The sequence below is a fragment of the Liolophura sinensis genome, chromosome 5 (assembly GCF_032854445.1).
Source record: "Liolophura sinensis isolate JHLJ2023 chromosome 5, CUHK_Ljap_v2, whole genome shotgun sequence".
NCBI classification, from domain to species: Eukaryota; Metazoa; Mollusca; class Polyplacophora; order Chitonida; family Chitonidae; genus Liolophura; species Liolophura sinensis.
In genome coordinates, this window is record NC_088299.1 from 1,320,408 (window position 1) to 1,333,272 (window position 12,865).

A 12,865-nucleotide genomic window follows, 5' to 3' on the forward strand; every position below is an offset into this window, starting at 1 on the left:
GGACTCTTTCCGTGCGGGACTTGGCTGGTAATAAGCGATCGATGGGACTTTCTACGTGGGGACTTTGACTGGTAATAAATGTTTGATGATACCATCTATATATATTATATTGGTCAGCTTCAGTACATGGCGTATGCTGTTATGTTGTCAAGCCAAGAAAAGCTCTGTCATTAGCATGACTCTTAATGTTATGGTATTGCATAAAAGAGGTTGATCAGTATACATGACTACAACATGGAGAGCGGGCCTAAACATGGAACAGTGACGACAGTGGGATATAAATAGTGCAACAAAAGTAATTTTTCCCCAAAATGTTGTTTGGTGTTCTCCCGTGATATGTACCAGATCGCAATGAAATTTTGCACACACTATTCCAGTAATCAGGCGGACGCGGTATATCAAGGATTAACGTGCAGGTGCAGTTGTGCATTAATGGGCATGCACAAACTGAAAATCGGTCGATTTTGAAAATTTCATGAAAGGAGTCAACCAGATTTTTCAACGGCAATTCTTTTTTATTTCATCAAATTTCCACTACGCGCTCGCATTGTGTTGATGAGGCGTGCGATCCGACGTTGCGGAGTGGCTAACCACTCTTTTTGAAGGAGGCGTCTCACATCGTCAAGAGTGGACTACATCCCAGCTCTACAATAGACTGATTGTTTTCACTGATCCCAAAGATGTTCGATGGGGTTGAGATCCGGAGAACACGCGGGCCATTGGATCCGGTCAATGCCTTCAGCCTGGAAGAAGTCATTCACAATCCCTGCACTATGTGGACGCGCATTGTCGTCCATAAAGACAAATCCATCTCCAACGGCGGCTACGTAGAGCAAAACATGGGGTCTGAGAACTTGAGCAACGTAGCCAGCAGGGTTCAAGTTTCCCTCAGTAGGAACCAGATCGGTCTTGCCTGTCAAACTGATGCCTGTTTAGACCATTACGGTCCCACCACCAAAGGCTGTTACTGGCTGCATTCAATACTCTGCATGCTGTTCACTCTGCGGACGCCACACACGTCTCCCAAACTCAACTTAACGGAAGCACCCACGCGTTTTGTCGGTGAAAAGAACGTTGTCCCATTGCCGTCTCGTCCATCGAGTGTGATTTGTCGCCCACTGCAGACACGCTATCTTATGACGGTGGAGCAACAAGGCTTTCTTCACCAGCCGTCTGGGACGTATTCCCACGGCTTTTAGGTGTCTCCTGGTTGTTTGGGCATTCAACCGTCTCGCCTCGACACAGCATCTGCTCTAAGATGATCTCGAACCTCTGGTGCTGAAATTCAGAATGGATGTTAAGTGACATGACGAACGACGCGCTAGAGTCGAAAATGGCATTCGTTTTTTTTTTTTTCTGGCACACCCAGACCGTTATACCTAATGTCGTTCTGTTCCTTAATGCGACGTTTGCGGTTCGCCGATCTTGTGTGGTTGCCCTGGGCCTTCCACTTCTTGATAGGTTCTTAACATCTCCTGATGCGAGAAACTTCGCTCTACATTCCCAATAGTGTTAGCCTCCAAACGGCCAATTGCAATGGCTCTGTCCGTATTGCATAATCCAAGACTTGTAGACAGTAATGTGGGCGATTCAGGCCCGAGAAACTTTTATTGACCATCTCGGACCTGATGCTGGTTATGTTTAACCGCATGAATTTCTTGTGGTGTGTGTCATGTCCTTAATGCTCACTCGCACGAATATTTCAGGACTAGTAACACGAATTTTGTGATGAAATAAAGAATTGCCGTTGAAAAATCTGGTTGACCCCTTTTATGAAATTTTCAAAATCGACCGATTTTCAGTTTGCGCATGCCCATTAATGCACAACTGCACCTGCACGTTAGTCCTTGATATACGGCGTCTTTCCAGATCCAACATGGGTGCGAGGGCAACTTGTCATATAGGACCATAATTAAAATAAGGCAGATTACACATTTTATTGATATATCAGAAAACATTAATCTACTAAACATTAATCTGTTAATTCTCTTTGTTATAAAAGTTCTACATACCTACCATAATTCCCGGATTCATGCAGATCTGTGGGAAATAAAAAAGGAGAAAGCAGCGTTTTCTAAAAATTGCGCCTTCAACTGTATATAGGCTTATATATTTGAGAAAGCCAAAACTAAATATTTTGATCTCGATAAATGGCAGTAGCAACTATTAGGTATCACGTCTGATTCATTGGAATTAACGTATGCATATATTTACACTGTATGTATGCGTCGTACTTGGCAATTTTTCAGTCATAGGACGACGGGCAGTCATTAGGTGTGTGCACATATACTGTGTCTTCTTATGGCAGGGCGAGTCAAAATGCTGCCGCCACTGAAGAACCATGGCGAAGACACCAGACATGACACCCCACCTAGTCACATTATACTGACACAAGGGCAACGAATCCTCTTCCCTTGCCCTAACCTCTCAGTGCTGAGAGCCAAGCGCCAAAAACAAGTACTATTTTTAAAATATTTGGTATGATCCGACCCGCGGACTAAGTATGAAAAACGAACGAGGACTAAATTACAAATTATTCATATATCTATAACCTTGGATGGCTTTAAAAAGTCCATGTCACTGTTTTCCCTTTAGACTATACGTTCGTTACTTGAGAAGCAAAAAAGGCCATCTTCTTAGGACCTTACAAAAAAGACAACAGATTGGCATATCACACAATCAGTTTTACCATACACTCAGTATTATTTATTTATTTATTTATTCATCTGATTGGTGTTTTATGCCGTAGTCAAGAATATTTCACTTATACTGTTCTGGCGGTCCGAGCTAACCGCGCCCACACGAAACAAGGATTATTACTTATGTCTGACACCGATTGTGCCACACTGATAGGCACAGTCAGATTGGCAGAGCTGCAAAGTGGCATTTCTCCACATAATCCACCACTGCCACGAAACACAGAGTGACGCGTTCCTCAACTGGTTTTACTTATATCACATTTAAGCATGAATTGGAAATGTTTGCTGATACTAACAGTTACGTATCGTTCACAAGATACAACATAGGTTTGTAGTCATTTATGTACGTTTATTTCATAATTTATCGCAATTTTTCTTTTGTATGCGTTTCACTTAATTTTCGTTCTCTTTTACTTTTGAGGGCGCACGCGAGTTATGCATTTCCTATCAAGTTGTTTTAACCCTTTGCATATAACTATAAAAATTCGTATGCATCTAATACTTACAAGTATGCATTAGATTTTGTAACAACCAAACCTCACCAAAAACTCATACAGGATACTCACGGGCCGATGGAAGTGGTTGCAGCCGGAGCTGGGTGCAAACAACTCAGGCGGGGTGTCCCCGGTGTAAGTGTAGCAAGCCTTCCTCTCCGGGCACCAAATGGTCCGGGTTAGATCCAAGCGGGCGGTCAGGCTCTCACGCGCACAGTTGAGTCTCGAGTGGCCTTCAATCTGCACAAGACTCGTCATGGAGGCTACGATTTCGCCACACAGCGCGAGGACAATCCACGGAAAATCCATGTGTGCGAATTGGCATCCAACCGTACAACTGAATCCAAGTTCAGTATACAAGAGTGACGAACGAAGAAATTCTGCCTGGAAAAATCATCGTTAAATTTTCATCACATATAGCTCTTAGCCTGATGGAGTGTATGAAACTCTAAAACATTCATAACAGTGCGAAACAAAATTGAAGCTAATTGGCCGACACAATGGAAGTCATCGCAGTCAGATTCTTTATTAATATTCAATCCTCGTGTAGTGATTTTCTGCTGCGATACGGACGGGTTCAGCGTTTCTAATGGACTGTAGGGGCAAAACAGCAACGTAGCACTCATATTGGGCATAATACCCGTGGAAATTAAGTGCGTTCTTTCATTGAGCTTATTCAATCGCTGAAACTATAGTCTAAAAACAACAACCAGGCGCCATGCATCAGTCGTAACACACAGTGCTATGGAAGCCGGGTGCGGCCACTCACGTTATCTTACTTTCGACCTTATAAATGAAAAGTCGAAAACTCGAAAGGGAGAAGGTCGAAAACGCGAAAAAACGAACAAAGGGCGAAAACGCGAATGTGCGAATGTTGAAAACACGAAAATGCGATGCGAAAGTAAGAAAATACGAGGACAAAAACCAAAGTGGGAAGTTGGTTCAGCATCGCACTTTCCAATTTTCCCTCCGCATTTTTGGGTTTTTGCCCCGCACGTTCGGATTTTCGACCTTTCCCAAATCGAAAATACGAAGATGTGACTTCGCTCTTTCGCCCTTTTAGAAAGGTCAAAAACGCGAAAGAGTCTCCCGGTTTCTGCTGTTCATTTTTTTGGTCTGAGTGTGGTGTCAGCGTGCTGCATCAAACTACTACTAACCCTTTTGGGCGTCATTGCAGAAGCAAAATCATGAGTGTAGAACTAAAAATAAAAAACGAACGAGGACCAACTCGTATCATGTTATACCTACATAACAGTTTAAGCCTAAGCATGTTGTCCCCGATTTCCGTTAAGTCTATGGTTCGTTACATAAGATATAAAAAGGGCCACCTTTTTGAGACTGATTAAGAAATTAAGCTCGATAAAAGATGTTTTCATTTTTAGCGTAATACAACAAAAACACGTGGGAAATTCAAATCCTTTCTATTTCATTGTTGTATAACTGATCGAAATTAAAAATAAATGGTGTAGTTTTTGAGTTTACATAGTTTTTGCATATCCCATAATAAATGATAGAATTATATATGAGTTCATTTATATTCTTAACCCGAGCTCATGATGATTTCCTCTCCGGACGTACGTGAGAAGATCTGTCGGCAACCAGCGGATGGTCGTGGATTTCCCCCAGGCTCTATCCAGTTCCACGGCTTCTATTCTCAAATATAGCAGAATTGTGTGTATACACTTGTGCAGAGTGCAACGTTGAATCACTAGTGTAGCCAAGCAGTTTAACCTGTGGGTCAGCATTTGACTCAGTCCCAAAACCAGACAGGACTGTGGAAAGTTGTGTAAGTTGTATAGACAGGACTGTGGGAAGTTGTATAAAATGAATCTTCTGAAGGTATCCTGCGGTTTCAATGCGAATGAATGAATGAATGAATGAATGAATGCTTGGGGTTTAACGTCGTACTTAACAATTTTCAGTCATATGACGACGAGGAGTCATTAGGTCTGTGTACAGTGTCTGTGTCTTCTTATGGCGTGGCCACTGAAGTATCATGCCAACGTCACCAGACATGACACCCCACCTAGTTACATTATACTGACACCAGTCCTTGCTCCTAACCTCTCCGTGCAGAGCGCCAAGCGAGGCAACAAGTGCCATTTTCCTAAGTCTCTCCGCCCAGCTTAATTGAGTTACGTTGACTCGGCTGGGGGGTGGGGTGACTGATAGTACATACTTGTATTACATGTATACATAGTTTAAAGTTACGTATACCGGGCTAACAAACCGCATATATCCAGGTTTTCCGTTTTTTTTTTGTTTGTTTGTTTGTTTTTTTTTGTTTGTTTGTTTGTTTGTTTGTTTTTTTTTTGTTTTTTTACCTGGTATAGTCCTGGTCGGATTATATAAAACAATCATTTAGCTTTTGCAGAGATGAATTGTTAATGTCTTCTGTACTTGTGAATAAAATGAATTAAAACTACAACTTCACAAGATATTGTGTATATTGTATGTTGTGAACGGTATATATTTGTTAGTATCAGCAAAAACTTCAAATTCATGCTTAAATGTAACATAAACTGTGTTTTGTAGCAGTGATAGGGCAAAACGTGGGAGAAACGACAGCGTTTGCCAATCGACCTTTGTCTACTAAGGTGGAACATTAAATGTCACACATAACACAAGTAATCCTTCTTAAATCGTATGGGCGCGGTTACCTCTGCTGGGAATTGGTCAGTTGTACGGTAATGAAAAAAAAAGGCTTCGAACGTCAAATGTATTTTAGTTGTATTATAGTAATACTGAGTGTAATACCCATTAAAACTGATTGTCCCATATGCCGACCTACTGTCTTTATTTCAAGGTCCTAAGAAGGTGGCCTTTTTGCTTCTCAAGTAACCAACTATAGTATAAAAGGAAGACATTGACATACACATCCCAAGTCATCCCAGGTTAGGGATAGAAGCATAATTTGCTAAGAGTTGGCCCTCGTTTGTTTTTATGTTTAGTCTTACCCTCTTGAACTGGCTTGTGTAGCGGCACGCTAAGGGTTAGTGGCAGCTTGATGCACCACGCCGCCCACACTCTTAGACCGGAAATAAAAATAGCGGAAATCGGAAGTTAACTTCGCTCTTAACGTTTTTGACCTTTTCGATTAAAGGGCGAAAGAGTGATGTAAGCTTCGCAATTTCTTCTTTCGTATTTTCGCTTCGCGTTTTCGCGTTTTCTAACTTTTATTTATAAGGCCGAAAGTCAAACGCGAGTGGCCGCATCCGTTTTCCATACAATACAGTACATATCAACTATATACAGCATATATTCCATGTTATATAACGGATACTGCCACAGGAAACCGGAGCGCCCGGGGCCAACCGTTAGCCGTTGGGGAGTTAGTGATGCACATCATATTTGATGGAAGTGGTTAAGTGTTTTCCAACAAACGTTAGATTGCGTTTTTATAGCTCGTCATGAATCATTCAGTATGCCAGTATTCAAATCTGACGTTTAAAGCGGTAGTCGTCATGTGTTTTTAAACACCAAAACATTTAAACTTACTATAGCTTTTGATAATATCTCGATGAGCAATATAGTTGTACAATAGAGTCGTGAAGTTCTGTGTGGATACATGTTTATATTCAAATGTATAGCTGTTTGGTGTTTTACGCCGAACTCAAGAATATTTCACTTATACGACAGCGGCCAGCAATATGGTGGGAGGAAACCGGGCAGAGTCCAGAAAAAACCCACGACCATCCGCAGGTTACTAGAAGACCTTCCCACTATAGCTGTTTGGTGAATCTCTTCTAATTGCCTGATTTGCATTAGAGAATTTTTTTTTTTTGGCAAATAATTGAACAATTTATTCATTTATTTGATTGATGTCTTTGGCAATACTGAAGAATACTTCACGTATATGACAGCAGCCAACATTATGGTGGGAGGAAACCGGGCAGAGCCTTCCAACGTACGACCGGAGAAGAAAGGAACATGGCCTGGGCTTGAATTCACAGGCTTAACGGAAGCAAGAAGTAATCCAGTTACAAATACTGTTTGTACGAGATGAAAAACGTTTCATTTGAGCCATTTCGCTCTATGGAGTCGGACATTCTCTAAACCTCTAAGTAACGGGAGTTTTAATCGATAGCCTTTTGAAAAAGCGACCTTACGCATTTTGGTGATGTCACTACCATAACCTGTAAGGATTCCTTCGTCGTCATATGACTAAAAATTGTTGAGTACGACGTTAAACCCCAAGCACTCACTCACTCACTATCATAACGATTTTCACATCGACATATTTTCTCCAATAATACTAGTATGTTGATTGTTATGTAGAAGATATATAGAATATAGAAGTGAAAAAAATGCTAAAAAGTAAAATGAGGTTCATCCAGTGGATAAGTGAAAACTCAGTGGTGTGGCCTAACACAGTCATTTGTACAGTTAGATATATTAAAAGTCTAAAACATGAAAAACTAGTGAGCAGTACAGAATACGTCTACCACTTGAGCCTTTACATATCAAGATATCAGTGAGAAGACGAGACAGTATAGTTGAGGTTTGGTCGGCTCTGGAAAATGTGCAGTAATTCGTTTATTTTAAGAATGCTGTCCTTGGGGGTGGTGTAAACATTACAGGATGATATCATGTGTGGACTGTGGCTAGTAACCAATCAATGACCACCAAAAGAGGTCAGAGAGCATGGTGTTTCCAGCATAAGTTACTTTAATAGAATTCATTTTTAAGAGACACAAAATCCAGGTAACAGTAGGGCTCTATAGACAATGCTAAACTATAAACATTGGTTATTGTCTATTGTACCAAAGTTGAAAGCATTGCGATGTATGTTTCAAGTGTTCGACAAAGACATAATACTGTGTATTTTTTTGTCTTTATAGAGCGACAAAGAACAGATAATAATAGGTCTCTTTGAGATAATTCCTATCTACTCCAAAGATATTATCTACGTACGAAAACAAGGCTGACAGCATTATCATGTATGTTTCATGTGGTGCACATCGATATGTTGCTATGTATTTTTCTGTCTTTAAAGAGAGACAAAAACAGATAACAATAAGTCTTTAGAGAGCGTCTAGATAACAGTAAGTCTATAGAGAGCGTCCAGCCTTTAGAGAGCGTCTAGAAAACAGTTAGTCTTTAGAGAGCGTCTAGCCTTTAGAGAGACCTTGACGCCTTTAGAGAGCGTCTAGATAACAGTAAGTCTTTAGAGAGCGTCTAGTCTTTAGAGAGACCTTGACGCCTTTAGAGAGCGTCTAGATAACCGTAAGCCTTTAGAGAGCGTCTAGTTCTTCAGTGAGACCTTGGCGCCTTTAAGAATCCACATACAGTTCACGCCTGAATTTTTGCAATTGCACAAAAGTACTTTTTCCAAAATGATTGGACTTCTTGCAGTGCCTTCGTTTAGAGAGTAGACATAAGTTTGGTAGTACGGCTTCTCGAGCCCGAAATAAATCAAGCTTTGTTTGGGGATTTATGCATTTATGAAATCCAGTGAAGTTGTGCTATGTCGGTGAGACGGGAGCGTACGGACATACTCCTCTGTTTGAGAAAGGACTGATGTTTTTTGTTAATAGTTCCTCCAGAGTATAGCTCGTTGTCGAATATGTTAATGTTGCAGCAGTTGTAGTCATATTTAGCGCCTCTAACAAGAAGCTGATTGTAATAATTCTTGTCGATAAATATTATATTATCAGGAGTTTTGTCCGCTGGAATAATAATGTATTTGCTCTGAAGGTCATCACACGGTAGAATCCTTCAGAAATTGTTTGGCTTTTCCATGAACATTAGTATTAATATAGTAGATATGGCAACACTTTTCTTCACTCGCTCAAACCAAGTGTCAAGAACAGGAGGTTCTACCTCAAGATCGCAATGTATATGAAGTTGTCTTTGTTTGGAGATAGTAATAGATAGACCAACTGGAATTCAGGAAGTTTGCGTCATGTTAACACCTAGTTATATACCTTTCTTTAAAGGTAACATCCAAATAACAACAGGTAAAGAGACTGGAGGTTAAAAGAATCCTCGATATATGTTTCGTGTGTTAAACATGTCCACATAGCGATGTAGTTTTCTCTTTAAAGGGAGAAAATAGTCAAATATTTGGTCCCTGGAGACAAGTCTAAACTCAAGGGTTATTAGGAAGGTTGAGAGCATTACGATGTATGTTCCATGTGTTAGACACCTTGCAATGTAATTTTCTATCTTTTCAGAGACAACAACCTAACAAACATAGGTCTCAACGTTAAAATGGTAAATCTAGTTTTACTGTCTACTCTGCCAAGGTTGAGTGCATTACATGGTTGACAGAATTACGTTTTAGGTTTTATGTATTGGGCATCAAACATCTTGCTTTGTGTTTTCCGTCTTCCAGAAAGACAAAATCCAGAAAACAGTATACCTCTAGACAACGGTAAATTAACCAAGGACTGCTGTCTACTCTACCAACGTTGACAGCATTGCGATGTATATTTCATGAGCTAGACATTAATGTTTTCCTATGTGGTTTTTTATATTATTTTTTTTAAATTTTTGTCTCTGGAGACAATGTTAAGTTAATGGAGGGTTATTATTTACTCCCCGAAAGTTAAGAACACCGCAATGTAGGTCTCATGTGTTGCCATGTTTTCTCTATTTTTTGAGAGAGACAAAATCCAGATGGTAATAGCTCTCCACAGACAATGCAAACTAATCACGGATTTTGACTACTCAACCAAGGTTTTTCATGTGTTTCTGTCTGTCTCTGGAGACAATACTGGACAATTCAAGGGTTATTGTCTGTATTTTTCTGTCTTTTAAGGCAGACAGAATGGGTTATTGTCTAATTACTAAGGCTGACAGACTTCGGTTAGGGATTACACTCTCTGCGGTTCTATTTTAGTGGGAGGCCTGTTGGCCGAGTGGTCTAGACGGTTGACTTTTATTACTGGCGATTTGTTGTCTGACTCTGAGGTCTCTGGTTCGAAACCTGCAGTTGTCTTAGCCACATTTTAGCACTAGAATTTGTGCTATATTCAGAAAGTGTAATCCTATTAACGATTATACGTTTAATAGCATTTTTGAACGGCAAAATTACAACCACTATGATTTTAAAACGCTTTTTTAGTCTGGTATGATTCATGCTTTTAAATGGAGACGAGGGAACAGGGGGGACGCCTTTTTTAAAGGTCATAGAGAACATGAAGATTCCGTATTTCCCCGCCAAAAATGAGATTTATTTATTTATTTATTTGATTGGTGTTTTACGCCGTACTCAAGAATATTTCACTTATACGACGGCGCCCAGCATTATGGTGGGTGGAAACCGGGCACAGCCCGGGGCAAAACCCACGGCCATCCGCAGGTTGCTGGGAGACCTTCCCACTTACGGCCGGAGAGGAAGCCAGCATGGGCTGGACTTGAGCTCACAGCGACCGCATTGGTGAGAGGCTCCTGGGTCATTGCGCTGCGCTAGGGCGCTAACCGACTGAGCCACAGAGGCCCCCCAAAAATGAGATGTAGCCTTGACGTATTGAAAGTCTGTAGTGAGCAATGATGTTTTAGTGCACCACAAAGGGCAATTTTGTCACCAATGATATTGTAGCATTGCACATATTAGACTCCCGTCTTTTCTAAACAAATATGTGAATCGTGTGTGCTTTCCATAAATTGATAGAAGGACTTCATTTTTTAACCTGAAATAAACCATTTGTTCCGCCTTAAATTGGGCGGGTGAACAAGACACACGACATTGAAAGAGATTTATTAACATTTCAGAACCGGGAATAGGTAACAAATCACTCGATTTAGTTTCATGAGAAAAAAAATGTGAAACCTATGGAAGGGAGACAACTTTTGTCGGCTTTTTTGTTGGAATCTTCTCGAAGCCCGTGCATAGGCAAATGTGGTTCAAATAGACTTTGATTCTCACAAAGAGGTCTTAACCAAAGCTTGGCTAAATGTGGCATTACGAAAAGAGATTTCTGAAGATAACACGGCGTGGGACAAAGCGAGATGAAAGCGGTAACGTTGAGGAGAAGGTGTTGAGTGCGTGGGTATCAGTGTCTGGAAGAAAGCAAACAACACAAGGGTTAGGTTTATCTAAACACTTTTCCTTCCGTAGAAGTGAAGTATAGCGCTCTCTCGCTGTGATATTACGAAAACACTGCTGTCAGTCTGCGCTCGTTCGCCCCAACACCTCCGAGAGCTAGCGAAGTTTCATGCTAACACAGAGGGTATATTGCTTTCCAGTCTTCCTAGATATCCCGCAGCCACAAATGTCCCGTTATTCTAGTGCCAGGAATTCCGGTTCCCTCTGAGATCTCTATATATCTATGCAATCTATACAATCCAAACAGTCTATCTGGTATCTATTTTGAATCCTCTTAATCCACTAAATGCCAGGTTATTTGACCTATACGTTCGCCATCGAAACTCTTCCTAGTGCGTATATATTTTTCATGCCATGCTCGATAGTGTAGTAGTAAGCCTACAGATGTTTTCAAATTAATGATTGGAATTTCCCTAATGTATATGTATCTCTTTCTCCTACTTTCGCAATTTGTAGACACTTTGTGACAATAAGCACATGACCACACCCGTCTGGCCGTTTAATTGCAGTTTCAAAGATTCAGGGAAGACCACTTGTCTTCCGCCAGTAAGTCACACATAGGGATGCTCGTTAGCAGCTAGGCATTTTTCGATGTTTGCTTGAGGCACTCCGGTTTCCGCCAGCCATAAAACTGACCGTCATTTCATCAGGGAAAGATTCTTTACCACGGTGTTAAACAGGAATTACATACTAAAATAAGTTTTGCCGCTTATTTGTCCAAGATGACCATTTTTGACCATTATGAAAGGTAACAGCTGGGAGGATTAACTTCGGCATTTAAAATAACGGATAATCATATACGAGCCAACTTAATTGACATGATGTATTTTGCAAAGGTATGTACCAAACTTACACGGAACAGAAACGTTTTAGAAACGGGCTTCAGAAGTTACCTGCGGCCACAGTTATGCGGGTTAATGTTAATGTTTAGGAAAGCAGTGACTGCATCATGTAGCACACAATGCTTCCGATGATTTTATTAGTGTCAAGAGAGCAAACAAATCTGAGACCTTACCTTTCCTTTTATCGACTGCATTAAGGATAATTTAACAACAACTCTGTTCAGCCGAAGGAAAAAAAACTGGATTTGAACAAGCGACTCATTAATTGGTCATGGTTTAGATGACTGGAGTGTTAGACGTGGACTACAGACTCTCTGTAATCACAGGTCCTGAGCTCAGCTCAACATCACTCTATATTTCACACCCAAAGAGTGTGATAAAAGGGAATAGAACCAAAATGAAAAAAAATTGAAACTACAAGGATTAATCATTTATTAAGGAATATAATATATTCATCTAACAACAGAAACGATAACACTCATAAATGATCTAAAACATACAACATTTGGAGCGCAGACATCCAAACGTGCAACGTGCGAAACGGTGACGTTCAGATGTACAACAAACGTACAACGTTCAGACGTACAGCATTACAAGATTGAGAACGCAGACGTCCAAACATACTACGTGCAATGTGTCCTAAGCGCTACATCGATACAAATGCATATATATTCATTTCATAACGTTATAAACGGACACCTTGATGTCATTTCACAGACGCTATAGTTGGACATCTCGACGTCATGGCAGAGACTAATCTCGATGACGTACATAACG